Source organism: Tupaia chinensis, unplaced genomic scaffold, assembly GCF_000334495.1.
Source record: "Tupaia chinensis unplaced genomic scaffold, TupChi_1.0 Scaffold143601_1, whole genome shotgun sequence".
Taxonomy (NCBI): domain Eukaryota; kingdom Metazoa; phylum Chordata; class Mammalia; order Scandentia; family Tupaiidae; genus Tupaia; species Tupaia belangeri.
In genome coordinates, this window is record NW_006203447.1 from 67,937 (window position 1) to 80,143 (window position 12,207).

General features: G+C 39.1%; 1 pseudogene; it reads right to left on the bottom strand.

Moving 5' to 3' along the window:
* Positions 1 to 12,207, bottom strand: part of LOC102500407 (ras GTPase-activating protein-binding protein 2-like) — a 58,839-nt pseudogene that overhangs the window by 38,793 nt on the left and 7,839 nt on the right.

The following is a 12,207-nucleotide window of genomic DNA, read 5'->3' on the forward strand; positions in this document are numbered from 1 at the left end:
TTCTTAAACCTTCATATTCAGCAGTAAAATAGAATGAACTCTCTCTCCCACTTTTTAAAAATTGATTTACTGGGACCAGTAGATGACATAATAGTTACATCACTGGATTTCCATGTAATCAGTCAATCACAGTTCTAGTCCTGGATCCAGTGGGTTAAAACTCACTCTGGGCACATGTGCGTGTATGCCCACAGTGACAAGAGGAGAATGCAGGAGAAGGCATTGTGGAGTGGCCATCCCATGTGGGGGATGATTTCTCACTTTCTTTCTCTCTTTTTCTTTCTGTCTGCATGGTGAGTACATATGCCTTATAGCAATAATGTCTCCAAAAATTTTTATAATTTACTTATTTATTTTCCTCTTGATCCTCTAACCTTCCCCTATTTCAAACCCTACTCCCAAACTAGCTCTGGTTTCATAGGTTACTGTCCATGTTTTTAAGCTTCCTACACTTTCAGTGCAGATATTCAATAGGAACACACCATGTCTCTCTTTCACAGTATGGCTGGCTTTGCTCAGCAGTAAATCTTCATATTCATTCTCTTTCTATCAAATTCCAGAGTGTCTCTCTCTCTCTCTTTTCTTATGGCTGAGTTGTACTCCATAGTATATATGTGCCACATTTTTTTCAATCAATTCTTCAGTTCGTGGACATTTGGGTTGATTCCATGTCTCAGCAATTATGAATAAGGTTGTAATAAACATAGATGTGCAAGTATTCTCCAACTCAATGTATTTCTGCCCTTTGGGTAGACACCCAGGAGTGGAATTGCTGGATCATATGGTAGTTCTATTTGTAGGTCTTTGAGGAACCGTCATATTGTCTCAGAAGTGACTGTACTAATTTAAATTCCCAACAACAGTATAGGAGAATTCCCTTTTCACTGTAGCCTTGGTTTTTTTGTTTTGTTTTGTTTTGTTTTTAGAGATTTTTATTTGCTACATGGTGTATGAGCTCACTGGAGAGATAGAGAGAGACAGAGAGACAGAAAGTGAAAAATTACCTTCCAGGGGGAATGGCCATGCTGCAATCCTTTCTTCTCCATTTTCCTCTTGGGATTCTGGGCATGCACACATACATGCCTGGTATGAGTTTCAAGCCACTGGGCCTGGGACTTGAACTGCAGTCAGCCATATGATGGATCAGCAATGTAACCATCACACCGTCTGCTGGTCCTGCACTTATTATTCTTTATTTTAAAAATCTTAGTCATTCTGACTGGGTTAGGTGTTAACTCATTGTGGTTTAGATTTGCATTTCCCTTATGATAGTGAATGTCCAGCATTTTTTTCATATAGATATTTTTGGCTGTTTATAAGTCTTTCTTGAGAATTGTCTGTTCAGCTCGTTTTCCCATCTTTTAATTGGACTGATTTTTTTCTTTATTTTTTTTTTAATGGGTAATCTTCTTGAGTTCCGTGTGTATTCTAAGTATCAGTCCCTTATCCGAGTGAGAATTTGCAAATATTTTCCCATTCAAAGGGGTGTCGATGAACTCAAATTACTGTTTCTTTAGCTATGCAGAAGCTCTTTAACCTGATGTAATGGTAAGTGCTGGAAGAGATGCGTTAAATGGGGAACTCTCGTACACTGCTGGTGGAAAGGTAAATCGGGTCAATGGACTGCCCCACCTTAGTTTCCCTGACGGGGTAGAGAGCTACAGATGAAAGTGGGCTCTGCATGAGAGCTGAGACCTGCCCTATGGGGTAAGGAGAAGTAAAGAATCGGCAAGAAGAAGAAAAAGAATTAGAAAGAAGGAAAAAAAAAAGCCTACCTTTCTGGCAGGGAAGGAGGGACTCTGAAGTTGGGAGCTGGGGCCGGAGCTGGACCTGGGGCCAATGGACAGCCCTGCCTCAGTTTCCCAGACAGGGTAGGGAGATACAGATGGAAGTGGGCTTTGCTTGAGAGCTGAGAGCTGCCCTTTCTGGTGGGGAAGAGGAGGGGGCTCTGAGGTTGGAGTCGGAGGGTGGCGCTGGAGCCGGGGCCAATCGATGGACTCACCTCAGTTTCCCTGACTAGGCAGGTGGCTGCAGTTGGAAATGGGCTCTGTTTGAGAGCTGAGAGCTGCCCTTGCTGTTGGGGAGGAGGGGGAGGTCTGAGGTTGGGAGTTGGGACTGGAGCTGGAGCTAGAGCCAATGAGTGGCTTCACCTCTGTTTCCCTGACTAGGTAGGATGCTGCAGATGGAAGTGGGTTCTGCCTGAGAACTGAAAGCTGCTCTTTCTGGTGGGGAGGAGGGGGGATTCTGAGGTTGGGAGCTGGCGCTGGACCTGGAGCTGGGGTCAGTAGACCACCCCATCTCAGTTTCCCTGACTGGGCGGGAGGCTGCATAGGGAAGTGGGAGCTGCTTGACAACTGAGAGCTGCCCTATGGGGTAAAGAGAAGTAAACTCATTTTACAAACTGAAAGGATAAACAGTGGTTGAATGTATAATAAATTTAAAAATAGAAACAACATTTTTTAAATGTGCAAAATGAAGAACAGTTTTCTGTCCCACAAACAGAAAATGCAAACACGTAAGAGCTGCTGTTTTGTTGTTTTGTTTTGTTTTGTTTGTTTGTTTTTCACTGAAAATTGCAGTAGTCTCACTTCAGGTGTACCTGCCATTTATGGAATCTAACTGCTTTTAAATGTCATTGATATATATATATATATCATGTTGACTCACTTTTTAAACACTGAAGTGATGTATTTCAATGTTCATAGTCAGGCTAAAGTTTAACTATAAATTTGCACAAACAATTGACTTTCCCCTTCCCTCTTCCTCTAGAACACACCAGACTTCCTCCGATAGAGAACACAAAGTCTTTAACTGAAGATCAAGAAAAATGATTTTCAATCCATTTTATTGATTTTAAAAGATACAGCAACTTTTACACACTTCAATACTTTTTCAACATTTATAACTGTTTATTTTTGAAGCACACCAATTCGTACACAAAATTACCAGCCAGACTGGAGTAAGCAAGAAGACACCATCTTGCTTATTACACATCCAGAGAACACAAACACGGTAAAGACCATCTCCACTGCATACAGCCTAAAGAAAGGATAAAGGAAAAGAGGTGTATGTTGAGCAACCAGTAAGCCCCGTACTGAAGATGGGAAGGTAGAAAAATCCTTAGGTATGGAGCTAGCAAATTTGGTCTATCATTTAAGACCACTGTATTTGAAATTCTGATTTTTGTTATTTAATTCATAACTGAATTATTTCCCTCTGGAATATACTTGCAGTCTTGGTAAGATTTATGTGTACACATGCTGGCCACAGCAAGCAGATAAAATGCCCTAATTACTTCACAAAGTATTCTCTACTGAAACAGAAGATGAAATCATTTTTTTTCCCTGTTGTCTCCTGTTGCAGGTGTCAATGTGAATGAGTTCAGAGTAGCCATTAGTGTGTTTTTATATGAGTGCATAACAAGTGTCTGTTGTTTGTATTTTGGGTAGGAGCCAAGAAAAAAGGCAAGAGTCTTCAATTTCACAAATTACACTACTTGTGTTTTCAAATTAATAGGCAGAAACAGTAACTTTTAAAAAAATTAATTTAATTCACTCAATCACTGTATATTATTACTGCTTGTAAAATGTATTGTCCCAGCTGAATAAATTGTATATTAGTAATACTTTATCAATATGTACGGCAGATGATTTTTTTTCTCAAAGAACCTGAATTCAGTTGAGATACCTTTTAAGTTCATTTTGTTAGAGATTGTTTAACATACAGGCATTTCTCAGTGCTTAATTCCCTATGTGTAGATTTATAAATTAAGAATATGAATCTTTTTGTGAAATTGGGGAGATAATGTCTACATCCATTTATCTGAAAACCAAAAGATGCTGTCCACATCAAAGAAATGATCAAAAAAGACCGTGTCATATTCCAAAGCCAAAAATAAGTAACAAGAGTGTAAACATGACGATAATGTACTATTGCCAATACTTTGCCAATAGTGGAGCTTCAGCACTGTGAAACTGCCTTCCATTTGTCTGATTCCTCTCCCATAGCCAAGTTTCCCTGCCACTGCACCTCTTGGAAGAGGTCCTCTTTCATCCCAGTCATTCATACATAATTCTGGTGCCCACTATTCCACAGAAATCACCAGGCCCTTGATCATTGTGCCTAATGTCCCTGTGATCATCAGCACCACCTCTGGCTTCTCAATGTCTTGCAGCTCCTGTTTTGATTTTTTTTTTCTCTTCCACATTTAAATGTACTTTCCCAAGGAACAATTGGTTTTGTAATTAAGATAATCTGAACCAATTTAGAGACATCAAAACCCACAAAACCAAAATTTGGAAGCTTTTCTCCAACACTGTTGGTATTAATGTGCAGTTCCACAATGTTTCCAAAACGCATGAAAAATCCTTTAAGTGCATTTTCATCAACATCATGTGCCAAGTCACTAGCACAAAGTTGACCATCTGGAAAACAAGTTATTCTACAGTTGTCAGAGTCATTCTGTTCCATATCTCCTCTGCCTAGTTTGGGCCTCTAGGGAAAACAAAACAAAACAAAACAAAACAAAACACAAAACCAGGTCATTCTCTAGCTCATTGTTCATGCACATGAGGTGGATGAGACTGAAATTCAGTTTTGCTTCAACTCTTGGGCTTTTGGTGGGCCTTGTGGCAGAGAAACAGGTTCTGCAGGAGGAAGAGGAGGAGACTTGTGCTCTTCTACTCCTCCATTTATAGTTTCAACTCTTCAGTCTTTGTTTCAGATTCTGGCTCAGGCTCAGGCTCATGAGAGGATTTTTACAAAGGCTCTCTGTGCCATTCGTCACAGGGAGAGCTTCAAAGTAACCACAGTTAACTTTTCTTGCAAAGGTTCAAGAGAAGGTTGTCATTCTTCTTGTTCCTCTTCTACTTCCTTTTTAGATTCTTCATCAAGTTCTGGTTCATAGTCACTCAATACTTCATCTTCATTACAAAACATGTCACTGTGAACATGAAACTTATTTGGATCAGATATTTTAGGAGCCAGAACATGGCTTGCATGAATTTCCTCTCTGGCTGTCCACTGTTTGATAGCAAACCCAGACCTGGACAACCAGTCCATCACTCAAGGTTGCATGAACATCCACATGATAAATTCTAGTAGGACATTTACTGAAATCCAGAGATTAGTTCTTGTGGAGTATATCATTTTCACTATCAACTTCTTCCTGGGGCTTTCCATTCGCATCGGCTCCATGATGACTATAGGTAGAATTCCTGCCATATAACCTTTGCAAATATTCTGGAGCTTTATTGAACAAAGTACAATACTGCCTCACAAACTCCCTCTCTACAAGCAGCTGACAAGGCTCTCCAATGCATACCTCTACTGTCCAATGTCGAATGCTCCAGCCAACAGCAGCAGCAGGTACACTGAACAGAGGTCAGCAGGATCTGAGGATCTGCTGTAGCACATTCTTTTTGCTAGCTATTCATTCCCTCTGACAAATCTGAAGACTCAGAATCAGGAGTCTTTAGCTCTTTTCCCTCACAAACACCTCTTTCAAGACAGTAAGCAAAAAGGGGAACAGACATGCTGGTAATGCCTTTTTTGTATTACAATCATGAACACTCGACAGTCTCATTACTTCTGTAATGCTATTAATTATGTTAATGGCTTTCCTAATGCTTACAATATTTGTATTCCCAGCTTAACAAGTGATTTATCATCACAAAATATTTTAATTTGTTGACACAATGGTGTCTTTTCTTTCTCACCAAACATATACTGTAATTATAAAATGAAAATATGAACAAAGCATTTTGAAATAATCTCAATTATGTGGCAACTCAACACATCACTACAAGAGACAAACTTTGTTCTAAGAACATTTTAATGTTGGGACTAACAGATGGCTTACTGATTATGTTGCTGGACTCCCACGTAGTCAACCACAGTTTGAGTCCTGGACCCAGCAGCTTAAAACTCATGATGGGTGTGTGTGTGTGTGTGTGTGTGTGTGTGTGTGTGTGTGCCTAAAATGTCCCAAGAGGAGAATGTAGGAGAATTGTGGTGTGGCCATCTCCTGGGGGAGTGATTTCTTGCTTTCTGTCTCTTTGTCTCTCTCTGTATCTCCAGCAAGCACACACAACCTATTGCAAAAATATCTTTAAAAAAAAGAAAAGAAAAGTTTAATCTTACATAAATCTTAACTTGGACAGTTTGCTCACTTGGAGTTAAAACATGTTTTAAAAAGAACATGGCATTAAGCCACGTTCTATCTTGAAATAATTGTGTATAAAAAAAAACCCACAAAGACCTGGAGGTGGATAGGAGTGACCTAATTGTTGATTACATTTTTTTTCAGCAATGAAAAAGATAATATGGAAAGAATATTGGTAGAAGCTTTGGAAGAGCACAAAGGAGAACAAGCACTAACACAGGGATTCTGTTGCAAGTGACCAGATGTGGCTTTACATGAAAGAGACGCTTGTATGTCAGTGGGGATGGGAGTAAAATCACTTATTCAAGTATATTAAGTATAATCCAAAAACAAGTTTTATTCTTTAAAAGGACCCACATTGAGAACAGAAATTTAATGAAGAGCGTTTCTTTAGTGAAACTACTTGACTTAGATCCATGCAAGAGTTTCTGTATTTCCTGCCAGATCACATACAGATAGTTATAGGGCAGGAGGATTCCTAATAAGTTTTCCACTAATGAAAATGCATAGCATTTAAAAACTTTTTTTACTGAAAAAAATTAAACAGGTACATAGCAAAAATTACAGATAAGTTTTCTGTATAAAATAAAGTATTCATTGATTAACATTATTCATAGAGTAAAATACAACCTATTTTTACATGGTTATGTATTATGCACAGATTACGAGTAGGTAATCTAGTGTTTCATAGACTGGAAGTGTCTGCATTAGTGATATTTTACACCGGGAAATCCAAATTTAGAATGTTAAAATACACAACTACTTTGCTTTGAGTTCAGATACAAAGTAAACTTATTTTCCCTTCTCTGAAATAAACATACATTATATCTAACAATGGTTTCTCATATTGAGAGCTTTCACTTTAATGTTAATATAGCCTAGTTTGCTATCATGCTCTGTATAGCTTACTCTGCAAAGCATTCCATGTAACTCATATATACCCTTCCTAAAAGCTATTGAGAAGATTGACTGCTTTATACTCTTAAATTATTTAAGTACCAGTGGTTTATCAATTGGTACATTAGTAGAATGTCCCTGTATACCCACGTCAGCTTGGCAGTATTTTGTGCCACAGGAAACTCATTGGTTAATGTTTATGTTACCTTTTGTTAATATGCTCCAGTTCAGAATCTCTATTTTTACGGAGTAAAGATCAATAAAATATAGGTTTTGAAAACATACCCATATTTGTATGGTAATTTGCATTGAAATACAAAGTTGTATCCTTATTTACCTTATTTATTTTTGTATGAATATGTGACTTTGTTATTTGTGCTATAACCAATTGACAAGTCCTTCTCAAGCTCTTTCTGATCCTGTTTCTGTATGTAGAATTAAATAAATGTTTTGATCAGCAGTTTTTTTTAAAGAATTACTTATTTATTTAATTTTATTTGCTATTATTATTATTTAATTTGACCAGAGAGAGAAAGGGAAAGTGAGAAAGCAAGCCACCAGGTCTGCAAGTCAAGCTGCTACAGGCCATGTGGGAATCCAGCACCTTAATCAGCAATTTGAAGATTACCAGAAAACGACCACCATGACACCTGCCAGCCCCTTGATCAGCAACTTGAGGTATACCAGAAAATTAGAATTTCATTAGGAGCACATCTCTGTGAGAGAAAAAAAAAAAACAGTAAGAAACACAGGCTTTCACCCAGTTCCTCATGTGTCAGAAATCTGCATTTCCTGCTTTCTCCGTGTGAAACTGCCTGCCTCCAGAGATCAGGAAATAAGAAAGCCTCCCCAAGACCTCATTTCTCTGGAGATGCTGACTAAAAATTGTCATTGTTTTTGGGAATTCGTAACTGGAGCCACATTTTCCCAAATAAGTTCAACTTCTGCTACAGGTGAAGTGGTAATTGCAGTCCTGTGGGGAGGTGAGGTCACAGGGTCTCAGTTCTGTATTCCAGGGCTGATGGCCCCCCTTCAAACTCACTCTCTGTCCTTACCATCACCCGGAGCCCTTCATTCTGGCAGCAGGAAGAAGTCAGGTGAGTACTGTATATTTTGATATGCCAGGAAAACTATGAGTGGAAAGGAACTATGTCAGGAGGCAAAGTGTTCTTGTCTGGAATATGGATTCCATGGAGTTAAATGCAGAGCAAGTGTCAAAGCCAGAAGGAAATAATTACTTAGTCACGAGTTGACTTGTAGGGAAGGCATGTGGGCCCAAGGCCATTGGCCACTCCCTAACTTCTCCTAACTTAATTGAACATAATACTTACTGTTCAAGTAAGTATTAGCTTTTGATGTATGAAGACATAAATCTGTATCTCTCTAAGTTCTCTAGGATAATTTGGTGATTAATTTTGTGATTATTTTTTAATTTTATATAAGATTAAGGGACATTTCCAGTATTGGGAGAGTATTCTTACAGTAGTTAACTTCTTGTGATAAGTTGTCAGTGATAATTATAGTATAGTGTTCAGAAATAATATAGCTTTTATACTTTCTCTTGGCATATTATATACTTAATGGAGACAGAAACTGTGTGGTATCAGAAGACATTTGTTATCTATTTATTGTGGTAGGACTCTCTTCCTTCTTGAAAGCAGGGAAGGAGACTAAAGCTAGGTAACTTGATAAACTGAGGTTTACATATTAGAAAAAAGATCCTGGTCTTTAGTAGCTTTTAGAATTAAATTATGCTATACTATTTTCTTGCTTTCCAAAAATCTTCTTAATGTAATTCCCAAGCTCAATGTTTAATACTACTTAAATATATTTAGAAAGTAATTTCTCCAATCTCTACTTATTTTCTTAACATAATCTATTTATGTTTCATAGACTCAAGAATTCTTTTTTTTTTTTAGAAGTTTTTGGTATAGGGCGTGTGCGCTCACCAGACAGACAGAGAGACAGAAAGCAAGAAATTCCCACCCCCCGGGGGGGGATGGCCACGCCGCAATCCCTTCTCCTCCATTCTCCTCTTGGGATCTTGGTCACACACGTACACAGATCCGGCATGAGTTTAAGCCACCAGGTCCAGGACTCGAACCATGGTCGACTACATCGGAATCCAGTGACAGTATTTTAATCTCTATAATTAGTAACCACATAGGATACAAGATGTGAACAACAAATGAGTTCTCTTCCATTTTAGGATTTATCAAATGATATGAATTAAAATTTTGTGGAATATCAGTTTCCATTTTACTAAATGATGAAATGGAGAGCTTTGAAGGTCAAGAATTTATAATAAAGGGGGACTATGATAATTTGGACACATGCAAAACCAACATAATTATTTACCTTTATATTCATTAATTTTAAATGTGCTGGAATTGACTGGGTATAGAAGTGTAAGAAGTATAAGTTTAATGACATGGAAAAACCTGATTGATCGTTAATGAAGACAACTAGAAGGAAAAATAGTGACTTTGCTGCATGTGGCCTGGGATGGAGTTAGAGAAAATGATGTATCAGATACTGGAGGATAGCAAAGACTAGATTTGGAGATTTTGTTTTAAATCTTAAAAAGAAAATGAGTCAATTAAAATATATCGAATTTTTTGAGGGAGTCAGCAGCCATTTCAAATGTTCTTATGTAATAATAGAATTTTCCTGGTGGATCAAAGTGGGAACTAAAATCATATTAGAATTTGATTAGGGCCAGCCAGGTGGCATGGTGGTTAAGGTGGCAAGATCACAAGCAGCTAACTACACAGTTGAGTTCCAGTCCTGGCAGCTTGGAAAACACACTGGGTGCGTGAATGTGCATGCCCAAAAAAAACTTGAGGGGAGAATGTGGAAGAAGGGATTGTGGTGTGGATCAAAGTGGGAACTAAAATCATATTAGAATTTGATTAGGGCCAGCCAGGTGGCATGGTGGTTAAGGTGGCAAGATCACAAGCAGCTAACTACACAGTTGAGTTCCAGTCCTGGCAGCTTGGAAAACACACTGGGTGCGTGAATGTGCATGCCCAAAAAAAACTTGAGGGGAGAATGTGGAAGAAGGGATTGTGGTGTGGCCATCTGGTTTAGAGGGTGATTTCTCACTTTCCCCCATTCTCTCTTCCTGTCTCTAGTGAGTGCACACACCATGTAGCAAATTAAATTATATAGTGTGTGTGTGGGGGGTGTATGCTTAAATTAAAATCTCAGTTGATTAATATAAAACTAAAAATCAATATTGGTTACAAATATTAACAGTAAGACTGAACTTAAACCAATTGGCTTTTGTTTGTTTATTTTGTTTGCTTGTTTTTTTAGTTTTGTTTTAGAGAGGTTTTTTTTGTCTTATTTTATTTCAAGCTTTTTTTATACATTCAATCACGTCATTTACTTTGCAAAGTAAATATTCCAACATGTTTACAGGCGTGTGCACTCACCAGAGAGACAGAGTGAGAGAAAGCAAGAAATCACCACACAGGATGCATAGGCAAACCATAATCCCTTCTCCTCCATTCTCCTCTTGGGATTTTGGGCATGCATGCATATGTGTCTGATGTGAGTTCTATTTATACATTCAATCACGTCATTTACTTTGCAAAGTAAATATTCCAACATGTTTACAGGCGTGTGCACTCACCAGAGAGACAGAGTGAGAGAAAGCAAGAAATCACCACACAGGATGCATAGGCAAACCATAATCCCTTCTCCTCCATTCTCCTCTTGGGATTTTGGGCATGCATGCATATGTGTCTGATGTGAGTTCTAAGTCGTGGGTCCAGGAATCAAACCAGAGTTGACAACGTGGGAGTCCAGCGATGTAGACCATTACAACATCTGCTGATACCAAAATCAACTGTTTTTTAAAACCACTTCTTAAAATACAACAATCCGTGAGGTAGGTCTACATGAGAAGGCTGCTGTTTTGTGTTTGGAGTTCAATCAGGAGCTGATTGAGGCTGGGGACGGGTCATTATATCAAGAGGCTGCCAAATGTGTTGTATCTCTGTTTCTCTTTCTCTCTCTGTTTCTCTCACTCTTAAAGAAACCAACTTTTAAAATAATAGTATTTTAAGCTCTTGAAAAAAATTTTAAACCATTAGAGAGTAATATAAATAACATTTTACTAGTAAATTTTAAAAATTAAAGAAAACATAATTCATGTAGATATACAATACAAAATTGAGTGAGAAAAATGAAAAACTCAGAACAGTAAATAAATTCTGTTTCTTAAATTCTGTTTCAAGCCAATAATATACACTCTGACCATTTCAATCATTCCCTTTCTCATATTTAAAGTTTAGCAGTTTCTTTCAAATTAAAAAATTATTTATATTTATATTATTTTATTATTGTTTATATACTAAATCGCTATACATTTAGATTGTGAAGAGACTTTACCCAGCATAATATACACTTCAGTCCAGCCCAGTTGCGACCACCTTACACATCCCCGTCGACAGATAACGAACCTTATCTGTGTCCAACAAGTGTCTTATCTCTCCATTTCCCCCCAAATTTCCTACACTCTTCCCCTCTCACACTCTCTTTCCACTTTGTCTCATTACAATTTTTAATACTTTTATATTTCCCAGTCTTTCCGTCTCTACCACAGAGTGCAGACAGTCGGTATATGTTAAGTGCACACATGCAATATCTCTCTTTCATAGCCTGACTCGCTTCACTCAGCCACAAATCTTTCGAAATCGTCCACTTCTATCAAATTCAAAGGCTGTTCTTTTTTTTTTTTTTTTTTTACTGACTGAAGCGGGGTCCCCGGGCCCTGCGGCGGGGTCGAGCTTCGCTCTTTCCTACCCTGGACAGCGCCTTCCCCGACAGCTCTTCCCCCACCCTGGACAGCGCCTCCTCCCCCCTCCACAGCTCCGTCCCCTCCCAGTGGGGAGGGGGTCCCCGCAGGGCGTTGGCCGACGTTGCGCACAGCGCTGCGTGCGTGCGTGCGTGCGTGGGCGGTGGCCGGACACGTCCGGAGAGGGGCGCCATTCCTGGACCTGCTCTGCCCGAGAGCGCGGCTCCCCGCGGTTCCTCCTGGGAGCCCGCGGTGTGCAGCCCCCTCGGCGCGTGTCCCCGGGAGACAGGGTGGCTCCCAGGGGCGGATGGACGTGGAGGACGAGGAAGGCAGGGACGGCGGC